This window comes from Tenrec ecaudatus, chromosome 3, assembly GCF_050624435.1.
Source record: "Tenrec ecaudatus isolate mTenEca1 chromosome 3, mTenEca1.hap1, whole genome shotgun sequence".
Classification (NCBI taxonomy): domain Eukaryota; kingdom Metazoa; phylum Chordata; class Mammalia; order Afrosoricida; family Tenrecidae; genus Tenrec; species Tenrec ecaudatus.
This window is the reverse complement of record NC_134532.1, coordinates 218,224,210-218,243,553: the sequence shown is the minus strand read 5'-3', so window position 1 is coordinate 218,243,553 and position 19,344 is coordinate 218,224,210. Positions and strand designations below refer to the sequence as shown.

General features: G+C 50.0%; 1 protein-coding gene and 1 pseudogene across 3 annotated transcripts in view; one reads left to right on the top strand and one right to left on the bottom strand.

The window, feature by feature from the left end:
* NSD2 (nuclear receptor binding SET domain protein 2) overlaps nt 1-17,649 on the bottom strand; it is an 81,379-nt gene extending 63,730 nt beyond the window's left edge. The window contains exon 1 of one of the 3 annotated variants that reach the window (XM_075544601.1): nt 17,584-17,649. The gene's annotated coding sequence lies outside the window, so the exon portion shown is untranslated. Of the gene's footprint in view, nt 1-17,134; nt 17,301-17,583 lie in introns of those variants that run through there. The other 2 variants (XM_075544603.1, XM_075544600.1) reach the window with 2 other exon arrangements.
* LOC142442535 (high mobility group protein B1 pseudogene) lies at nt 523-16,618 on the top strand (annotated as a pseudogene).
* Nucleotides 17,650-19,344: the final 1,695 nt, after the last annotated feature.

Here is a 19,344-nt window from a genome sequence, read left to right as displayed (position 1 = left end):
ACTTTGAAGACTAAGATACATCTAACCCAAGCCATGGTGCTTTCAATTGCCTCATACGCATGTGAAAGTTGGACCCTGAATAGAGAAGACTAAAGAAGAATCAATGACTTTTGATTATGGTGCTGGAGAAGAACACTGGAAGTACCATGGACTGTCAAAATAACAAACAAATCTGTCTTGGAAGAAACACAGCCAGAATGTTCCTTAAAAGTGAAGGATGTGAAAAAAAATAATGCATAAATTATCATGGGATCATGAGGGGGGAAGGGGGGAAGGAGGGGTGAAATGAGCTGATACCAAGGGCTGAAGTAGAAAATGTTTTGAAAATGATGATGGCAACATACGTACAACTGTGCTTAACACAGGATGGATTGTGATAAGAGCTGTAAGAGTCCCCAATAAAATTACTGGAGGAAAAAAGTCGACAGCCATTGCAGTACATTGAGCTCCATAGAGACAGCGCCGGGCCAGGCAGAGCCGGATGGCACTAAGCGACTCTGTGCCTCCCGGAAGAAATAAAAACATAACACGGGCAAAGGCGATCCTAAGAAGCCGACAGGCAAAATGTCATCATATGCATTTTTTGTGCAAACTTGCAGGGAGGAACTAAGAAGCACCTGGATGCCTCTGTCAATTTCTCAGTTTTCTAAGAAGTGCTCAGAAAGGGAAGACCATGTCTGCTATAGAGAAGGGGAAATTTGAAGACATGGCTAAGGCGGACAAGGCCCGTTATGAGAGAAAAATGAAAACTCATATCCCTTCTTGAGGTAGTTTATTGTGCCAACCTGGCCGATAAACACCTGTGGGATTAATTGAAGAGCCTCGCCTCTCTTGTCTCTTGCTCTTTGATCATTGGACCAGTGTGCTTTGCCTTGCTTGTTCTGTGCCTCCATTTGCAAGCTACACTACCTGTAAGACACCTAACCCACGGACTGTGTCGCTGTAATTTGAGGTTCCTTCAAGACCTGCATTGCCACACAATTGGAATTTACATCTCCTGAGCTGGGGGCTGTCAGACCGTCATCTGGCTGACTGTTGGTGACCAGTCTTACTGTTTGCTGCCTGTGTCCAGATAGCCTGAATTGCTCTACAGGACTACCTGGCGGCCCTCAAGACTTGAAGGACTGCCAGTGTCTCACAACTGTCTCATGGGAGTGATTTGCACTGAGCCATTTGTACTGCCTTATAATTATTAGCAATCTGGTTTTGTCTCTCTAGAGAACCCTAACACACTCCTAAAGGGGAGACAAAAAAGAAATTCAAGGATCCCAATGCACCCAAGAGGCCTCCTTCAGCCTTTTTCTTTTTTTGCTGAATATCGCCCCAAAATCAAAGGCGAGTACCCTGGCCTGTCCATCGGAGACATTGCCAAGAAGTTGGGAGAGATGTGGAATAACACTGTGACTGATGACAAGCAGCCCTATGAGAAGAGGGCCACAAAGCTGAAGGAGAAATATGAACAGGATATCGCTGCGTACAAGGCTAAAGGGAAGCCCAATGCTGCCAAAAAGGGAATCGTCAAGGTCGAGAAAAGCAAGAAAAAGGAGGAAGAGGACGAACATGAAACTGAAGATGATAAACAAGTTGGTTCTAGTGTGTTTTTTTTCCTTGTCTATAAAGCATTTAACCCCCCTGAATACAACTCACTCCTTTTAAAGAAAAAAAAAAAAGAAATGTAAGGCTGTGTAAGATTTGTTTTTAAACTGCAGTGTCTTTTTTTTTTTTTTGTATAGTTAAGACACTACCGAATGCATCTAGGTAGCCCTGTCCTGGTGGTCTTTTCAATAGCCACTAACCTTGCCTGGTACAGTATGGAGGTTGTAAATTGGCATGGAAATTTAAAGCAGGTCCTTGTTGGTGCACAGCACAAATTAGTTATATATGGGAATGATAGTTTTTTGTTTTTTGTTTCCTCTTCAGTTGTCTATGATGCAGCTTATACAAAATAACTGTTGTTTTGTTAACTGAATACCACCCTGTAATTGTAAAAACAAAAAAAGTTGCAACTGTTTTGTTGACATTCTGAATGCTTCTAAGTAAACACAATTATTTACATTAAAAATGAAATGCCAAGGACGGCAAGACTTGGCCCCACATACTTTGGACATGTTGTCAGGAGAGACCAGTCCCTGGAGAAGAGCATCAAGCTTGGTAAAGTGGAGGGGCGGTGAAAAAGAGGAAGGTCCTCAATGAAATGGATGGACACAGTGGTGCAACACTGGGCAGTGTTTCACTCTGCTGCACACAGGGTCACTGAGTTTTAGAACTGACTCGACAGCATCTAACAACAGGATTTTGAGCAAGAAGACAAATGAATGCAAATCAGCACCTAGTTCCACTGAGGTGAAATGAAAGAACATCAGGGATGTGGAGAAACTCTTAGTCTAAATCGGTATAAAAAACAAGTTAAATTCCCAACTTCAGTAAGAAAGAAAAACAAAAAGTGAAGCAGTAACTAAAGACCTTTGTTTGGATTCTATAAGCACAGGCGTCGATGGCCGCCCTGGTTTTGAAATGTTAGGGAAATAAGTGCCCAGTATCTTGATTCAAGTATTGGACTGCTAGCCACAAGGTTAAGATCTCCAGCCGCTCTGCAGGAGAAAGATAAGGCTGTCTGCCTGCTAGAGACAGACGCACAACCTTGGAAACCCTAGTGAGGTCCCTATGAATGGGAACTGACTCAATGACATTGGGTTTTGCGATTAGTTCTCCAATGCTGCTGTAACTCAAATACCGTGACCGGTGGTTCTAGCAAACAGAACGCATGTTCTCTGTTTCAAAGGCTGGAAGTCCGAATCAGATGCTGGCTGGGAGGAAAGTCGTGATCACTTCCGCTTTGGCTTCCCACTTCCTAAAAGACCTCTGTGTGTCTATCTCTTCCCTATCTCAGAAGTGACTCAAGAAACACCAGTAAGAACTGTCTCATTAACATAACAAAGACAACATATTCACAAATGAGATTATAACCACAGGTACACACTAAGGTAGGTTAATATACACAGAACTTTCACAAAAAGCAGTAGTTGATCAAGAAAGTGAACCCAGGAGAGGACAGGACGTAAACAGCAAGAGAAGGAACGGTGGTAATGTGAGGTTTCCTTCTTTGCATTTATCTACAATCTTTAAAAAAAAAAAAAAGGAAAATGACAATAAAAGGAACTTAAAAAAAAAAAAAAAGATAGGAGATAAGCCTCCCGCCCACCTGGCCGTGCTGGCCATGATTTCTTGGACAGCTATGTGTTTTCTTAAGGGGAGAAAATTTAAAAATTTTGGCCAGGGTGAGGAGATACTGGTATTCTGCTGATAGGAAAGCAGATTATGCTTCCAGCCACTGTGACAAAGTCAGTCAATTCACTAAAAAAAATTAAATAGAACTCCCACCTCACCCAATTCTGCTCCTAGATGTATCCCCAAAAGACTTGAAAGCAGAGATTCAAAGAGGCTATGCACCAATGTCCCCCACAGCACCATCCACCACAGCCAGAAGCAGAAACCATTGAAATGCTCATTCATCGATGGCCAGACAATCAAAATGTGGTACATACATCCAATGGAATAGACACTAAAGAGTCAGTAAGAGAAATTAGTCTTGATGCGTGCTACAGTATGGATGGAGTTGAAAACATCATGCTAAGAGAAATCAATCAATCACAAAAGGATGAATACTGTAACACCTCACTGATACAAAACAGATAAGAAAGGGCAAGTGTATAAAGACTAAAGGAGCCCTGATGGCACTTACAGTGGTTCAAAGCCAGCAGCCAAACCACCAAAAGATGAGGCTTTCGGTTCCGTTAAAGATTTATAACCTGTATGAGATCACTATGAGTTGGAGTGGACTTGATGGCAGTGGATAGTCAGGTAAAGACTAGAGTCTACTACGAGTGGGTGGGTACCAAGGGCAAAGAAAGGATTAATGTTAAAAATTTCATTTGACTTGGATCCATAATCAACATCCATGGAAACAAGTCAAGAAACCAAACAGTAAATGGCACTGGGCATATCCAATGTAAAAGACCTCTTTAACGTGTTAAAGATGTCACTTTGAGGTCTTTTCAATTGCCTCATGCACATGTGAAAGTCAGATTAAGAAAGACCTAAGAAGAATTGATACATTATCATTAAGGTGCTGGCAAAGAATACTTAATAGACCCTGGACTGCCAGAACAACACACAAATCTGTGGTCTAGAAAGTACAGCCAGAATGCTCCTCAGAAAGCAGGATGGTCTCATGTACTTTGAACATGTGATCTGTAGAGGCCAGAGCTTGAAGAAGGACAATATGCTTGGTAGAGGATCAGCAAAATGGAGGAAGACACCCCCCCACACACAAGATGGACTGACACAGAAAAAATTGTGAGGATGGCACAGGACCATATTCATAATGATGATTTTAAAAAGAATAGCTGCTGAAGCTGTTCATAGGATTTGGTTCCTTGGTTTGGAGGTTTAGGGTTATGATTTCATAGGATATCGCAGTTAAATGGCCGAGTAGTATATTTAGTGGTCTGTTATCCCATCTAGTTTGTTACATAATGCCTGGGGTCTTCAAAGCTTACAAGCAGCCTTCCCAGAAAACTGGTCTCTATCCACCTAGAATATCAGAGGAAGTAGGTTAAGTCAGGAACAGGAGGAGGCTCTGTAATATGTGGCTAACTGCCTGCATGAACAAACTGCTTCCTTTGCTGGAAGACCAGAAAATCTGGATGGTACTCAGCTACCATTACTGCACATTTTGGTGAAAAAGTCCATAGAAAAATCCTGATCAGAGGAAGGGAAATGCAAAATGAAATCTCAAATTCGCATGGACTCCACTTTCAGAAGCCCCAGAGGCTAGAACAGTGGTTCTCAACCTGAGGGTTGAGACCCCTTTGATGGTCAAACGACCCTTTTACAGGGGTCACCTAAGACCATCGGAAAACACATATTTCCAATGATTTTACCAACCCAGACGCCACTCCTCTATCCACCTCCGGGTGGGTCCGCCCCCATGCAGATACACCCACATACAAGTACTCCAGGGTGTGAAGACTGTGACCCATGCTACACCATGTTTCAAGGCAAAATTTCATTTGTCATTAGAAATAAATATTTCACAATATAGAATTACATATTGTTTTTGTGATTGATCACTATGCTTTAATTATGCTCAATTTGTTACAATGAAAATACATCCTGCCTATCAGATATTTACATGATGATTCATAACAGTAGCAAAATTACAGTTATGAAGTAGCAACGAAAATACTTTTATGGTTGGGGGTCACCACCACATGAGGAACTGTATTAAAGGGTTGCAGTTTTAGGGAGGTTTAGAGCCACTAGGCCAGATGAACTGGAACAACGGTCCTGAGACCATCTTTAAATCTTAAACCAAAAATAGTACCTGAAGTCATCTTAAAACTAAACAGTAGTTAGCTTAACTCAAAACTCCAAACCCAAACTCACTGCAATCTAAGTGATGCCAACTCATGGCAACCCTGTATAGCAGAGTAGAATTGCGCCTGTGGGTTTCCTAGACTGTAATTTTTTACAGAAAGAAAAAGCCTCCTCTTTCATCCACGGAGAAGCTGGTGGTTTCAAACTGCTGATCTTATGGTTTGGAGTCCAACTTGTAACCCACTACAACCCACTCACCCCCACCCCACCCCAAAAAGGTATGCTGAGTATTAACACTCTTTCAAGGATTCTCTCTATAGGATCAAACTAACAGCAGCAGCAGAACAACTTGAAAAACAGAACCTCAGGGTGCTGTGAATTTATGTTAATGAGGGGTTGCTTTGGGGAGTGGGACTGGGGTGGGGGAAGGGAAGCAAACTGGGTTTTTGCAAAGAGACGGGAGGACAAACTGTCTTCAGCATCCATCTTCTGATAAAGGAAAAGATAAAATGGAAATACACCTAAGGCTTGTGGTTGGTGAGTTTATTTCCTGTTCGCTTTTCTGGACTACACAAATTATTCTAAATCTTTATTTTCTATCAAGAAATTGTGCACCCTAGAAAATAAAATCCCCCAAGCCGGTGGCCCTTATCCCTCTGCAATAGAATGAGCCACCATTTAAAATCATTACATGGCATTTACACAAAACAAAGAAGTTCCAAGGGCTAAAAGTGGAAAAAACAGGAAATATAGGAGGAAGTGGGGTGAGGATACAATGAGAGGATTGCAATGGATCAGTTGAATCTGAAAAGTCTATGGTTGGCTCTGCAAATCTTCACCAAATTCACAATAAAGTTTTTTTATAATTAGGTGGGGGAAAAAATAAAATAAAAATTAAAAAATAGGTGGGGGTGTGATTTTGCATCCTTGGAAATAAAAATAAAAGCCCTGTAGGCTTCAGGTTGTAGTAACAGCTCTGCCTTGGCCTCTTCAGCCTTTGCTCACCAAGCCTGTGCCAGGGAACTCACAGTGAAGCAGCAAGATGGGGATCAGGATGGGACAGGGGCAAGGGAACAGCTCAGAGATCTCTGGCTGGGAAGAGATGAGGAGAGAAGCAATCTGTGGACAATAGCTCCTGTAAGAAACCGGGGCACAATCAGTGATGGGCCAGCAGCTCCACTCACAGCCCCGGTGCCTGCATGGGCCAGACTAGAGGCTGCGGCTCCAAGGAACCCTTGGACAGAAATACAGAATAAGGACAAAACCTGGTTACTTCTTACACATCAAGACACAGGTTCCAAACCTCAAAGTCTTAAGAGACCAGCCTTAATGGTCAGATAGAAACAGGTCTTTACTCCACGCACCCCTGCCCCCACCAACTCAGGCCCTTGGTCCCCCTTCCAGTCTTGAACTGGGGTAAAATAAGCAACCAGTTAAGATCAAAAGGGCCGTGGTTTGACCAAAGACAGAGTTCAGAGTTTAGAAGGCAAAAGGAAACAAAGAAAGGGGAATAAATGATGGGACACTGAATTAATGACAATGGATGAACTAAACTAAAACAAAATGTGTATGACTCATCAAATGCAAAACTGGTGATCTGTTAATCTTCACATAATCACCATAAAAATGTTTAGAAAAAGAAGAGACACAGAGGTTCCTCTATCTTGGGAAGTTTATCAGCCTACAAAAATGACTACGGGGCCCTGGTGGCACAGTGGTTCTAAGTTGGACTGTTAAGTACAAAAATGACCCCCCATAAAGAAAAGATGCCAGTGGCCTATGAATGCTTTGTTACTTTCTTCAGAACCAGCAGAGACTTCTCAATGATCTTGTGATTAAGCTCATCAGGGACCACGCCTTGCCCTTTTATTGATTTAATCTGCTAATGTGCTGCGATCCCCTTGAACAAAGCAAAGGCAGTCTGTCACCTACTACTGTTGCTATGGCCCTGCGGCCAGTCAACTGGACTCACTGGGACCCCATGGGGCAGAGTCCAACTGCCCTGTGGGGTTTTCCGGGCTGTCAGCTTTACAAAAGCAGTTGGCCAGGTCTTTTCAATTTGCTTGGAGGCCCGGTAACTTCACACTCAAACCTTTCTATTCACAGAGGAGCTCTCAGTAACTGGGCCACCAGAGCTCTTTGTGGAGCACTGGAAACCAATACAGCCACAGCCACACTCCTTTTGCCTCTACACCAACAATGGACAAGAGTCACCATGATGATTTAATAGCATGATAAGCAGTTAAATTTTAAGAAAACAAAACCTTTTTTTTGTTGCAGATTTCAGAAAGCTGTCAAACCTGATACATAACCCTGACTCATCTTTACCAGCAACTAAATAAAGGTCCATTTTACATCAAGAACAAAAAAAGACTATGGCCCAGCAACCTGATCCAAGGTGCTGCCTAGAAGGCAACGCTGGGCCATACATAACCTGACATGCGTTCCCAGGCACACTTTTACAGAAGCGGAGAGCTGGACACCAGCACAATGTTCAGTATGGGGTAATGGGTATCCAAAACATGACCTTGGCCTGGGACAGCACTCGGCTGAGAGCAATGATTCTCAATCTGTGGGTCGCAACCCCTTTGGAGGATTAAAAGACCCTTTTTCACAGGGGTCGCCCAATTCATAACAGTAGCAAAATTATAGTTATGAAGTAGCAACAAAAATAATTTTATGGTTGGGGGTCACCACAACATGAGGAACTGTATTAAAGGGTCGCAGCATTAGGAAGGTGGAGAACCACTGCCCTAGAGAGCAATCAAGTTCCCACCACGGTATGCACAGGGGGCACCTACTGTGGAGGTGAGCCAGGCAGGCTTATTGATGAGGGCACACTGCCTGAGCTCACTCAGAACCAAGCAAACACCCAGAGCCCAAAGACTCTGGCTCACCATGAGTGGGAAGGGAAAGGGGGCATTTTTTGCTTAGGGGCCATCCAGTTTGCGGTCATGGTGGTAAAATCATTTGGAAAAGGACAGAAGCACAGGCTGTTTGCACAACATAAAGAACATGAGGGCTTTTAAAAGTTCATCAAAAAAAATTCTAATGGAATTCCTCACCCACTGTTTGAAAGGCCCAGGTACAACCAGTGTCGCTGAACTGTGCCCATGGGAATCGCTGAACCAGTGATAGGGTCTTTTTCAATTACTTATTTGGATACTGTTGGGAACACAGACATCGGAACACCCCAATCCCACTGACTGACTCCACTAGGACAGCTCGATGACACTGCCTGCTTCCTCAAGCAGGGCTACCCTCCTCACCCTCCTCCTGTTGGTCCTCCAGGGTGGTGAGGGTTTTATTGCACGTGCTTTCACTGCTGTTAAGAAAAGAGAGAATAAAAGAGGAAAAATCTAACTTTCGGGCCTGCAACTTTCTCAATTGTCTCATTTTGTAAGCTTTTATTTCAGGTAGTCCTGCTCCTATGGAAGCATTTTTTATGTGGAATGAGCAAGTTGTCTGGAGGTGCCCTGATGGTGCAGTGGTTTAAGCACCCAGCCATTCCGATGGTAGGAGAACTATGGGCAGTGTGCTTCCATCAGCACCTACAGCCTTGGCAACCCTCCAAAGGCAGCCCTATACCGTACTATTGGAGAGGACTGGAGATGGATCAGTTTCTCCCCACACTCACCTGGAAGCAGACTCTGAAGTAAGGACACTCACGACCAGAAGGCAGGCTCCACGCCACCTGGCTCACATCCCCAGACCAAAAGCACAAGATTGCCCTGGTCTGTCTCATCCCCTCACCAGCCTCCAGCCAACTGGCCTGCCCCTAAACCTACCTCCATGCAGCACACACTCCAGAGGCAAGACGGGTGGAACAGACACAAGCTCCCCGCCTTCAAGGTGCATCCATATATGAGCCAAAGGGAGCAAATGACTGTACTAAACATTAAAAGTAAAATGGGGAAAAAAGTAATCAGATCAATGGGAACTTGAGAAGCTGGTGTTTAAAGCAAAAGAATCAGCACAATTTTCATATTTTCAGTAGGTTTTCCCTTGCTTTCCTTGAACCCCGAAAGTGAAATCTTAGAAAAAGAACATCTTTTCTGGATGGTGCCAGCACTTCCACACCCCTTTTTCTGCTAGACCAGAGGCCAGGTGCCATCACTGCCGCCTCTCGCTCGACATCGCTCCTCACATCCAAACCAGTAAGCCTGATGACTTCACTCCAAAGTCACTCGGAGCTAAGCCTGCCCACGCACGGGTCCCAGACACACAATGCCCACTCTAGCCAGCGCAGGCACCCTTCCCCAGGGCTGACAACACTATCTCCTGGGTGCTCTCCATTGGGAAGGGAACTCTAGGACAATAATTCTCCACTTAGCGGGTATCAGAATCACCTGAAAGCTTGCTGATTAGTACATAGGTAGCTGGGCCAGAGTTTATGACTCAGTCAGTCTAAAACCAAACTCACTGCCATAGTTGATTTTTTTTTTTTTTTGCCATAGAATTGATTCTGACTCACAACAACCCTCTGTAGGTTTCTAGGACTTTTTGGATCTTTATGGGTATAGATGGCCTCATCTTTCTTCCACCCAGAGACTGGTGGGTTGGAGCCACTGACCTTGTGTTTAACCCCTTAGTGGGTAACCCAAACTTGAGAACCACTGGACTAGGTAGTGATGAAGCTATTACTGATAGCTACCATCGATGTGGTGATGACAAGCCCCCACCTGTCATCTGTGGGTTGGCTAGGAGGCTCAGCACCCAAGCCAAGAATGGCCCCACCACGTGTCCTCCAGTGAGAGATGAGAAAGAGGGTATGTGAGGAGCAAATCTCTTAAGAGCTTCCTCCCAGAATGAAAGGGCCTCTTTTGTTGGCCAAAGCAAGTCATCCAGACACACCAAACTTCAAGAGAGTGGGATAATTTATGGGGCAGTTTAATCCAAAATAGAGAAAATGGGAAAAATCTGCCCTGGACAGTCCCCCAAGTCACCTCCTATACTTACACTTCACTCTTCTAGCCTCCCCTCCACCAGCACCAATTCCAGTCACAAAGGTCTCTGAGGAAGGCACTGTTCCCAAACCAGTCCACCCATGTGCACACCTGCCTCACACCCTCAAAGGGCGTCTCACGACAGCCTCAGAACATGTGTCTGGCTACCAGGTGCCTATCAAATCTTTAACACAGTTCCCCTCCTGCTACAAACACGGTCTCTGCATGGGTCATGCCCTCTGTAGGGAACATTATGCCCATCTGCTACTGAGCTAATGCCCAAGCACTCTCCTGCTCACCGTACCTGTGGGGTCTCACCAGAAAGCCCTTCCTGACATCCCAGGTCCCAGTAGGATCCAATCTCTCTACCAGATGAATCCCTGATCTTGCTTTTAAAATTTTCTCCTTGCTGTCTATGCAGAACTCTTTTTACATGTAAAGAGAGGCTAAGTACTACAGCACCCACCCCCTGCCTAACCATACCTCTCCTTCACCCATTCCTTCTTCCTCTGAACTGCGGGTGAATCCCAGACATATATCAATTCCTCTGTGAATATCTGCATGCATCTTCTTAACCCTAACAAAACCACCGGCTAGCTGAAAAGGGTGAAAAACGCATCGAGTCGATGTCAACTATTAGTGACCCTACAGAACAGGCTAGAACTGTGCCCGTGGGTTTCCAAGAATGCAACTTGTGAAGGATCACAGCCCAAAGCATAACCATTATACCACCAGGGCTTCCTCAGAGTAACGCCTCAAAGACAAATTAGTCCCGTGCCAGGGGCCTACCAACAAGTGACTGCATACCTCCAGTACCCTAAGTGCTGGCTGGCTGATCCTGAATCATGGTCTGACTCCTGTGAAGAGGCATCTTATGTGCAATCCTTTGAGAGGCCATCAATTGCTGGTCCTCCACAGTCCCTACATTTTTTTCCTCTTAAGAAGGCCAAGACACCAGTCCTTCCCTTCTCTACATTTCAAGTTTTCCTGGGCACCTCTGTAGTGTTATTTGGCCTCTATTTTCTTCCTATAATCTGGTTGAGTTTAGAGGTTTGTTCAGGCTCAGAGTCAATTCAGGAATGGAAGGTTTCTCACAGGTCTCATAGGATTCTCACAAAAGTAACATAAAGTATTCTCTTGTTCCACATACAGTTGATCTAGAAATGGGACAGAATACTGCCGTGCTGACTCAAGGTGTCAGGGCCCAGCTCAACTCAACCCCTCATCCACAGCTGACTTTATGCACCATGTTCCTAAGAATGCCTGGGGAGGGGAGTCCCAGAGTACACAACCTGAGGTGGCTCCCTGCTGAGTTGTAATGCCAAAGCCAGTGACTTTGCATGGGTGCGTGCAGTTCAATTTCCAATATTTATGTGAAATTTAAAATAGAAAAATTTCAACTTTCAACGGGAAGGTAAAGATGGGTACAAGGCGGGGAAAAGGGAATCCAGGCCACTGGACTGCACACGTACACACGGTCCAACAAAATCATCAAAAAAACCAAAAGAATCCACCAGGAATTCACACTTTGATTAGACAGAAATCCTCAGGAAAGCAGAAGGAAACCCAAAGGCCACCACCACTTGTGCTGGCCCTTCTAGAGGTCACACAAATGGCCTGCATCTTGGGAAGGGGCAGGCAAGTGCCCAAGCGGTACGTCAGCTCTCAAATCCGGCATCTGCGGGCACTCAAAGAGGTTTGAGAAGCTGCAGAGGGAAAACTGAAAGCCTGCAGTAGGGACCCAGGAGGGGTCTGTAACAAGTGGAGAGAGAGGCAGGCGCACATGAAAGGGCCTGGGTGGAGGTAAAGCTGCTCAAAGGCACAGCATCATCAAGAGAGAGCAGGCAATAGAAGAAATGAGATCTCCCAGCAAAAGTGTTGAAGAGACAGGCAGGCTTCCCAGGTGCCACATGTCAGTCTGGCCCCCTCCAGATTCCTCGTGCCCTCTAGGTTGTGACCCACCCACACCAGTATCTGCTCACCCTTCCCCCTCCCTACACCTAGAAAATAGGTCTAGTACTGGGCCAAAACCACCTCTAGCCTCTGGCACCCAGGGCCCGCCCTTCCCTCATGCTAGCCATCCCCAGAGTGCACAGCTGGGTACTGCACAAAGAGCTGAAGGGCAGGACACCGCTGGGTGCAGACAGGCAAGGAGGTCCCACTCTAGATGTTAAGGATAAGCCTGATCAAATCCCTCATTGACCACAGGGTGCTGGGGAGGTGGCCTGACCGAGCTCAGAGGGTGTAGGTGCCAGATACACTATCATGGTCAGGAAAGGTGCCACCACCAAGGTGATATCTGGGCAATGATCTTTGGGCCAAGAGCTCCAGACCAGGTCTCTGGGAACAGCTGGCTGCAGTCTGGAGGACTAGCCAGTCTGGTGGCCGGTGAAGAGCAGAGCTGAAGCAGAAGATGAGGGGCAGGGAGGCCAAAAATGGAAAAACTTACCCACCAAGCCAAACCCACTGCCATCCAGCCATCTCCACTCTGAGCAGCCCTGAAGGACAGAGAAGTTTCCAAGGCTGTCTGTCATCTTTCTGTGTTTTAACCACAGCACCATTAGAGCACAGTGCTTTACCCTCCAGGGCCTCCTGAATGGAATCAGGCAGGGGGTCGGGAGGTTCCGGGACAGAACTGAGAGGGAATGCAGGAGAGCCAGCATGCATGTGGGTCTGGGGGAGGGGAAGCGGCTTAACAAAAACTGACCAGGCAAAGGCCCGGGAAGAAGCATGGCAGCCCAAAGAGGTCTGGGGAGGTCAAGCGGGGGCTGAGAGAGGCCCCTCAAGGAAGGCCCAATCGGGCAAAAGGATGAGACAGGACTTTAACCTCAAGGGCCATGGAGAGGCAGAAAGGGCACTCACATGACCACATTTGCATTTTAGAAAGGCCTGGGGGGGGGGGCATTAAGGAGGGGAGGCAAAAGAAGGCGTGGCTTCAGTGTGGACTCCATGATGGGTCCACAAAGCTCTGCAGCCCAGGGGAGCCAACAGCAACTAACAGGCACATGCTCTTCGACAGCTGGCAACCACAAGTCCTACTCCAATCTGCCCTGGCCAACCCCACTGAACTTGCAAAGCAGGCCCCCACGGCAAAATGCCAGTTTCCTCAGCCACACTGGGGCTCTCAGCAACACCAATGCTGGGCAGTGTCCACCCCCTATACTCTGTTGAAACCACTCCCAGGCCCTGGGCTGGGCCAGCTCTGAAAAAACCAAGCTCCAGCCACTGGGTTTCAGAAAAGTGAACTTCAAACATCAAGTGAAGTAACAGGTCACTTTGAATTGTCTGATTTTACTGAGTAAACCAAGTTTCATCAAACCATTCCTTCAAAAGCTACATGGCAACCTATAAAGTGAGGGTGGAGGGAATCAAACCCATTGTAATCAAGGTGATTCCAGCTCACAGTGACCCTACAGTAGGTTTCAGAGGCTATACATCTTTATGGGAACAGAAAACCACCTTTTTCCCATGGAACAGCTGGTGGGTTTTAGCTAAGTAACCCACTACAGCCCTGGGGCTCCTCATGGCAACTACTAGACAGATGCAAACTGCTGGTGAGTTCCTGGGTGACCAACATCTATCTATCTATCTCTCTCCCCGCCACCCGCCCAGCACTGCCTACTCCTGAAACAAACCTGGAAACACACAAATGTAGCTGGCAGTATGAAACCAATCCTCCCCAGCTTCTGCCGCCTGTTTGACTTTCATATCTGCACACAGTCTGCTTTCTACCTTGCTGAAAGCCCAATGCCGAAAGCCCAATGCCACCCAGGTGGTTCTGACTCACTGTGAAACCCTAGTCCAGATAGGAAACCTTTCCAGAGGCGAGCAGCCTCATCTTTCTCCACGGATAGCTGGTTATGTTCACCACCAGGGTCCAGTGACAATCACCAAGGGGGTGAGTTGAAGCCTCCTGTGGCTGGCTTCCTCTTGGTGGCTGAGGCACATCTATCCTCTCACTTACTGCACTTACGTTTATCACGTTGCATAACTAATTTCTTCACACATCTGCATTAACGGTGATGAGAAGTAGAAAGGACACAGGCCTCCCTGGTAAATTGGCTCTGCGGCGAGAGCAGTGTCCTGTTAGGCCAGCACCCTTTTCTCCACTCAGCTCTCCCATCAGATTCCTTTCTGCCCCAACAGGACTTATGAAATGAGGTGCATACAAGCCAGACAATGACGGGTGGTCGAGCCCACACCATATCCTTCTAAGGAGCCCTGGGTGGCACTGTGAGGTAGGCCTTGGGCTGCTAACCTCAAGGCTGGAGGGTCAACCCCACCAGCTGTTCCTCAAAAGATAGATGAGGCTACCTGGCCCTGAACAGCTTTACAGTCTCAGGAACCCTGTAACAGGGTTGTGAGAATCAAAATGCCATTCAGTGGCAGTGAGTTTGTGTTTCCGGTTTAGGGCCACTTACTCAGCATTTAGTGAGGAGGCATGAGCAGCGGTCAGCCGAACACAGTGATGGCAGTCCTACCTTGAACACAGCCAGCAAAACAAAAAGGCAGCATGGATGCTCTGTGCCCAAGGACAACCCACACAAGGGCCTGGAGTCAGAAGAGGACACCACAGATGTGGGGGATGAGCGTAAAGCCAAGAGAGATGCAGAAAGACCTGTATGCTTTCTAGAAGCTGCCTACAGTCCATGGCCACAAACACAAACCAGTAACCAACCAAGCCTCCCAAGCTTTCTGGGTCAGCACCAACTCAACCTACTGCCAACGCTTCCATGTGGCTAGCCAACGCTGTTCCTTCCTGAGGCCAACTGCCCAGGTGAACAAGGGCAGAGAGAGCAAAGTCTGGATTACCAACTGCAACACCATCTTAGCATATCCTTCCTTTCATCTTTCCTCAGCACTCAGGGGCGAGGGCTCTTTAGTTCGCCCAGCACGTTTGGGAACTATATTTTCGGTCCTCTCCCTGGCACCATTTAAGAAACTGAATTCCACCTCCCTTTCTGTGGTTTACACTGAAACATCAACTCCTAAAAAAGGAAGTCCCAAATCCATTTACCTTTCATCTGGTTTGTAGTCACCTGACAATTGGACTATTGCTGGAAGAGGAGGCTCCCCCCTAGGCTCCCCCGCCCAGCCTAACCTAGTGGACCTGGGCTGCCTCTCAGGTTCCTGATAGTCCTTTGCACCTTGCTTTGTTGTCCAGCAGGATGGTTATGTGTGCACACAGGCAGATAAACAGCCACCATCCCTCGAAATTAGTAAAGACTTCCCTAGCACAGTTGACCGGGTTGGTTAGCAGCCTGTTTTGCAGTTGTGCAGTTGAGAGAGGAAAGCTTTCGCTGCCATTCTTAGCCAACTCACAGCCCTGTTGTAACCCTCAGGGAACCAGCCACTGGCCTGAGGGTGGCTGAGAAAATGGACGGAAAGGAAATGACTCAAAGTGAGCATGCTTAAGGCATGAGTCCTCTCACTTCCAGCCTGGCGGTTTAGATGTGAACACTCAGCAGTTGGAAAGCACTGGCAACCCCCAAGGCCAACCCCATTGATTGTGCCTGGGAGTTGAGTAGAGCAGGAGAGCACCCAGGGCAGGCCTCAGGGCAAGGGCCCACCCTCCTTTCCTTCACGTGACTGACCCTGGAGTCGTGCTTTTAAAACATTCTTACTCTCCCCCCATTCCCAGTAAAATAACTAAGCCACTTGGAACATGTGGGGAAACCAAGTTTAAAAAGCTCAGCTTCAGAGATGGGATGGCCCCTTGATTATTTTTAACCATGATCACCCGGGTTAAAATACAAACACAAGCCCTAAAGCAGAGCCCAAAGAAAGGACCGTGACACCACATGAGGTATTGAAGGTGGTTAAGTGACACCTCTGCTACTGAGGGCCTAGACCAGGCAGAGCCTGGCCAGTCTGACCCAGAGCAGGCAGGTAGTGCTGAGGGACTTGTGCCCTGGCTCTCAAGTTACTCATTGAATCGGGGTGGGGGGGGTGGGTGGGGGGTGTTTAAGAGGTTAATCTGCTTTTTTTAAAACACACACACACCCTAGAGAGACAGAAGAGAAAAAACAAGCCGAGTCCCAAGTCTCCGCCTAAAATCGCTTCAGCAGATCAGGGCCGATGCCCAATTTCAGCCTGAATGTCACATGTGCCCCAAGTTCCGGCGGAGCCCGTGCCCATACAATGCCCACGTCCTTTTTCCGGCTGGCCCACACTCCACAAGGGCACGTTTGAAAGGCCGAGATTTGAATGCGCCGCGCCCGCGGGCGGGGCGGGAGCCAGGCCCCTTGCACAACGTGTCCCCCGGTTCCCAGGACGGTCCCCTCGCCCGCTAACGGTGCGCCTTCAGGCGGGGCCCGGGCCCGCGCCCACCCCCGCAGCGTCCCTCTCAGGCCCCCGCCTCCACCTGCCAGCGGCCTCGCCCAGCGCCCGGCTGACACCCAGCCGCCGGGACTCGAGTGTCAGCGACCGCCGCTCGGGACACACAAAGCGCCGCCGCCCGCCGGTCCCGCGCCGGCTCCCGGCCCGGCCGCCCCTCCCACCGGGCCCGGCCCGCCAGCCCGGCCGCTCACAAAGGCCGGCTCGGCCGCCGGGCGCCCGGGAACAAAGGCGACCGCCGACCCGGTCGGCACAGGTGCAGCCGCCCCGGCCGCCCGGGCCCAACATGGCCGCGCCCGCCGCCCGTTAGCCGCTGCCGCCGCGCGCGCCCGTCAGGCCCAGGCCGCGAGCCCGTCCGCCCAGAGGCCAGGCCCGCCCGCCCCGGTTGTCTTCCCGGACCTCCCGTCCACCCGGCCCCGCCCGCCGCGGCGGTTGACGGCGAGCGCGGCGGTTGGGCCGGCGGCTCCAGTGACCTGTTGTGCGTCGCATCCTCCGGGCGCGGCGGCGGCTCCCTCGGCGCGGCGCTCCGGCGGCCGGGCGCGGCGGGCCGGGCGGGGGCCTCGGCGGCGGGAGGGAGGGAGGGCGGACGAGCGGAGGGAAGAAGGGGAGGGGGCGGCGGCGGCTCGACGGCGGCGGCGGCGGGCGAAGCGCGGCCAGGCCGAGGCTCTCCGCGCGCGGCGCCTGCCCCGCCCCCGCGCCTCCCGCCCGCCGCGGTCGGCCGCCGCCGCCGCCCTCACAGAAGCCGCGGGAAAAGTGCGCGCCGCTGATTGGCTGCCGCGCTGGCGCTGCCGGCCGACCGGGCTTTTCAAATCGGCGCCGCGTCGGGGCGGGCGGCTGAGGAGCGGAGGACCGGGGCCGGGCCGCGCGGCGATGGCGGCGGAGGGCGAGGCCGGGAACCCCGCGAACCGCCTCAGAAAAGCACCTCCGTGAAGCGCCTCCGAGGAGCGCCGAGTGCGCGCTCTACTCCCGCTACTCAGCCGGGTGCGCGCCAGGCGGCGGCAAAATCAAAAACCCGGATCCTGGGACACCGGCAGGAGCCAGACGGGCGTGCTGACGTCACGGCCCGCGCGCCCAATGGCCGGTCGCGAGCCCGCCCCGCGCGGCGCCGCGGCGAGCTCGTGGGCGCGCGGCCGTGGGTGAGCTGACGTAGGACGCGAGCGGGGCTTTGTAAACCGCGGGCTGAGACGCTGTGCGGCTCTCGCTCTACGCCGCCCGAGGACCGGGCCCTAGAACACCCCACCCAGCTCCCCGTCCCTCCTGGGCGCCCCACGCTCAGATCAGGGGGCGGGCGGTCGGGGTTGCCCAAGCTGACTGCGGACCCCGGGGCCCAGCGGCAACCGCCCCACGCTCCGGCCTGGAGTGCAGAGGGAAGGCACCTGGGAGCGGGAGGCGCAGTGGCTGGCCGGCCTCCGCCGCCCGTATCGGGAGAGCGGCGAGTCGCGTTCCAGCTGTCCCTGTATCCCCAAGTACACCGGGCCTTGCGCTGCGGGCGGCGCTGGTAGCGGCTACCTGCGCTGGTAGCAGCTGCCTGCGCGAGCTCTCAGCCTGGCTTGGGTCCTGGGTCCCCATCAGAACGCCTGTGCACCTGGAACCGGCTGCAGGGAGCCAAACCAGAAACTCAAGGGAGGGACCGGGCCAGGACCTCCTCCAGTAGTGCGAGAGGATACGACAGGGTGTGGGCTTGGCCGTCCTCCCGCACCTTCGGTCTGGCGGGGAGCTGAGCCGCCTCGGAGGGCAGCAAAAGGACAGGGCAGGGATGCCTGGGAAAGGCCCCAGCAGACTGGCCAGGTTAGAGCCCAGCTTCTGTCAGACAGGAGATCGCCTCTCAGGCCCCCTGCTAGCATCCCACATGCCTGTTTCTACTGGGTCAGAGCTGCAGAGGCTGCCTCACCCAGAGTCACGCCCTTCCCGGATGCCCCACATCCGGGGACTGAAGAGCCGGGTACAAAGGCCTGGTCAGTAGAGGAATTCAGGGTTCTGAAGAACAGTATTGGCTAGGACGGCTGCCGCTGGCTGGAGGCCTGGCCATTTCCCGCCTCAATCCATCTCCCCTACACAGATGTTGTTCTCCAATAAACATCTCACACCCCAAACTCCATCTCAGGAGCTGTGATGAACTGAACTGTGCCCCCACCTCCCCCGTGATCTGTAATGGAATTTACAGCCTCAGAAACTATATAAGGACACTGTTGACTTGGAATCCATAGATAAAATCCCATTGGTGAACAGGATTTTTGTAAAAGTGGCTTGGCAGGGCATCTGACCTGCTAACTTCTCCAGGGAGGGAAAGAATCACCACCAACATCAGCCCAAGGTGGGTTCTCCTGAGGTAGACAGAGGTCAGACATGCCTTCACCCTCCAACCTGATTTCCAATTCTGATACCAACCACCCCTCCGCCAGCATGTCCTACTTCTCTTGTGGGTTCATGGTCTATTGCAGTGGGCACACACAACTCGCAGAACATTTTCATAGTTAGGGGAGGGCATTGTTAAGGAAGTAACAGGTGACAATTGCAGGTCAGAAATGAATCAGGATACAGTTCTGCAGGCAGGCTTCTGCTAGGCCCTACGCCTCTCACTCCCTGAGGCTCCAGCCTAGCCTGGCTCCTACAAGTGTTACAACGCTCTTTAGTTGTAAGTGCCAGGAGACATGCCATGCCACCAAGACACCTCAATCCGAGG